General features: G+C 55.2%; 1 pseudogene; it reads right to left on the reverse strand.

Moving 5' to 3' along the window:
- Nucleotides 1-823: 823 nt before the first annotated feature.
- Nucleotides 824-2,680, reverse strand: LOC129034638 (rRNA 2'-O-methyltransferase fibrillarin-like; annotated as a pseudogene).
- Nucleotides 2,681-3,810: the final 1,130 nt, after the last annotated feature.

Below are 3,810 nucleotides of genomic sequence, written 5' to 3' on the forward strand. Positions count from 1 at the left end.
CCGGCACACAGAAAAAGAAAGAAGCCTTTCCGGTTCATTTCTGGATGTCAAAACAACTCTGGCACCAACACATCTGGCAAATACCGTGCTGCGGGCACACAAACACGAAACCAATGTTATTTATGATAGATGCACACATTCTAAATAAAATATTAGGCCAGGTGAGGTGTCTCATGCCTGTAATCCCAGCACTTTGGGAGGCTGAGGAGGGTGGATCACCTCAGGTCAGGAGTTTGAGACCAGCCTGGCCATCATGGCGAAACTCTGTTTCTACTAAAAATACAAAAAAAGTAGCCAGGCGTGGTGGTGTATGCCTGTAATCCCAGTTACTCAGGAGGCTGAGGCAGGAGAATCAATTGAACTCGGGAGGTGGGAGGTTGCAGTGAGCTGAAATCGCGCCACTGCACTCCAGCCTGGGCGACAGAGCCAGACTCCATCTGAATAAATAAATAAATAACTAGAAAACATATCTTGGACAAGAGTGAAAAATAGTGCAAATGGGTCCTGTCTTGGTCTGTTCCTGCTGCTGTAACAAAATAGCTTGTATTGGGTAATTTATAAACAATTGAGGCCCTGAACTCCTGGCCTTAAGTGATCCTCCTTCCTCAGCCTCCCAAAGTGCCGGGATTCCAGGCATGCGCCACCATGCCTGGCCTGGAAGATGTTTTCGTGACAGATGAGTCTTTTAATAGAAACCCCCCCTTGTGAATCCCTCAATCCAGGCTCTCCCACCCTCACCCCTAAAAATAAAAAAGAGAAGAAAAAGAAAGCCCCGTTGCCACACTATCAACACACTTCATCGCAATCCGGAATGTGCTAAACTTCAGCTCCTCACCTTGGCGGGCGGCCTGTCCACTCCCAGGACCACAGGCTGGTTTCTCTGGTGTGGCTCTCGGGCCAGCTGCTCCGGGGCTTCGTGTTCTCTTGTTCCATCCTTTTCACATCGCACACAAACACGACCTCTGCCGGGCTGTGGACTCCCTGCAATTGGCCTCAGTGGAAATCAGTGTCCTCCAATCGGCAGGAAGGGGTGGGCATTCAGGGCCACAATCGGGGTTTGGCCTGGCAGGGCCACGTCAGCAAAAGTCACATCACCACGGCCATGAGCACGTGGTACTTGTGCTGGTGCCGAGCACCCTCCCTCACAGGAAGGATGTTGATCCCCTTCTTGGTCAAGTTAATGAGGTGCGGCCAGAGCTGTGGGAGGACTCCACGGCCTAGACTAGACCACCTGGGCCTGCAATGTCAGAGACGTGGGAGATGGTGCCTGAGGCAGCCCCGAGGGAGAGCACCTGGGCCCTGGCTTGATGTGGGAGGGGTTCCACGCTTGGGACTCCATGCTGTCGTCTCCTGGCGAAGTGGGGACTCTCTCCTCTCCATAAACTGATTCTCCAGGGACCAGATTCTCAGTGACTAGTGCATGATCCTTTCCTCCATAATGAAGACACCTCAGCCCACACGGATCCACTGTCACATTCTTCCCAGACTGCTTTCCTCCTTCTCTACCCCACCACCATCCCAGTGGCCACCAGAAGGGAATCCTCCATCACCTCTTCCTCCTCCCCCACCACCTCTTCCTCCTCCTACCCCACCACCTCTTCTCCCTCCTCCCCACCACCTCTTCCTCCTTCCCCCACCACCTCTTCCTCCTCCTCCCACCACCTCTTCCTCTCCCCCCACCACCTCTTCCTCCTTCCCCCACCACCTCTTCCTCTCCCCCCACCACCTCTTCCTCTCCCCCCACCACCTCTTCCTCCTCCCCCACCACCTCTTCTCCCTCCTCCCCCACCACCTCCTTCTCCTCCCCCCCACCTCCTCCTCCTCTCCCCCACCTCCTCCTCCTCCCCCACGATCTCCTCCTCCCCCACCACGTCCTCCTCCTCCCCCCACCACCTCCTCCTCCTCCCCCACCACCTCCTCCTCCTCCCCCCACCACCTCCTCCTCCTCCCCCACCACCTCTTCCTCTTCCCCCACCACCTCTTTCTCCTCCCCCACCACCTCCTCCTCCTCCTCCCCCCCACCTCCTCTTCCTCCTCCCCCCACCACCTCCTCCTCCTCCCCCACCACCTCCTCCTCCCCCCACCACCTCCTCCTCCTCCCCCACCACCTCTTTCTTCTCCCCCACCACCTGCTCCTCCTCCTCCCCCCCACCTCCTCTTCCTCCTCCCCCACCACCTCCTCCTCCTCCCCCCACCACCTCCTCCTCCTCCCCCACCACCTCTTCCTCCTCCCCCACCACCTCCTCCTCCTCCCCCACCACCTCCTCCTCCCCAGCCACCTCTTCCTCCTCCCCCACCACCTCCTCCTCCTCCCCCCCACCTCCTCTTCCTCCTCCCCCACCACCTCTTCTTCCTCCCCCACCACCTCTTCCTCCTCCTCCCCTACCCCTTCCTCCTCCCTCACCACCTCTTCCTCTACCACCTCTTCCTCCTCCTCCCCCACCTCCTCATCCCCCTCCCCCACCACCTCTTCCTCTTCCCCCTACCTCCTCTTCCTCTTCCATTACCTCCTCCTCCCCCCATCACCTCTTCCTCCTCTTTCACTTCCTCCCTCTCTTTCTTCACCTCCACCTGGACCTCCGCCTTCACCAAAGCCTCCTCGACCCCACCGCAACCGCCACGGTCACCGATGCCCCTCAGCTGCTGAAGCCACCCCACAGGGACTAAAACCTGGCTTCATGGTGCGCCCTGACTTGGGCAGTTCCAGAATCCACAACACCACAAGTCTGGGGCTTTCGCACATGGGAAAGAGTGGAAGACATTTTTAAAAACAAGAGTACTGAGGAGCAATTTATGCCACCATGCAGTGCAGTGTGTCTTTTAAAGAATGCCGCAGCAGCTGTGCAATTTGAGGAGTAACTAAATCCAATAATTGCTAATGCTAGTAATGCATTTTATTAAACTACACAAATACTTAATAAAACAGTAGTACTGTTGGATTATCCAACAAGTAGATCAATGAAACAAAATGTATTGAATGAAATTTGAGTACGTCGGCTGGGCGCGGTGGCTAACGCCTGTAATCCCAGCACTTTGGGAGGCTAAGGCCGGCGGATCACCTGAGGTCGGGAGGTCGAGACCAGCCTGACCACCATGGAGAATGGAGAAATCCTGTGTCTACTAATAACAGAAAAATTAGCCAGGCATGGTGGCACATGCCTGTAATCCCAGCTACTCGGGAGGTCAAGGCACGAGAATCGCTTGAACCCGGGAGGCGGAGGTTGCAGTGAGTGGAGATCGCACCAGTGCACTCTAGCCTAGGCAACAAGAGAGAAACTCTGTCTCAAAAAAAAAAAAAAAAAAAGAAAAGAAAATTGAGTACCTAATATGTTCCAGGCAGTGGGCACTACAGAACCTATGTTTATATGTGGTTCCTGCCTGTGAGGTTATGCTATAGTGGAGGCCACCCCTCAGTGACACTGCAGTAACTAATGATCATAGTGACGGAGAGTTGAGGGAGGTGTGATGAGTTCAACGGTGTCCCCCAAAAAGATCTGTGCACCTGATACCTGTGAGTGTGGCCTCATAGAGAGTCCTTGCTGGGTGCAGTGGCTCACATCTGTGATCCCAACACGTGGGGAGGCCAAGGATCGCTTGAGCCCAGGAGTTTGAGACCAGCCTGGCAACATAGCAAGACTCTATCTCTAAAAAAAATAATAAGAAAAAAATTAGCTGGGCGTGGTGGTGCACACCCATAGACCCAGTCACTTGGGAGGCTGAGGTGGGAGGATCACTTGAGCCCAGGAGTTCCAGGCTGCAGTGAGCTGTGATTATGCCACTGCACTCCAGCCTGGGCGACAAAGTGAGACC

Source organism: Pongo pygmaeus, chromosome 3, assembly GCF_028885625.2.
Source record: "Pongo pygmaeus isolate AG05252 chromosome 3, NHGRI_mPonPyg2-v2.0_pri, whole genome shotgun sequence".
Classification (NCBI taxonomy): domain Eukaryota; kingdom Metazoa; phylum Chordata; class Mammalia; order Primates; family Hominidae; genus Pongo; species Pongo pygmaeus.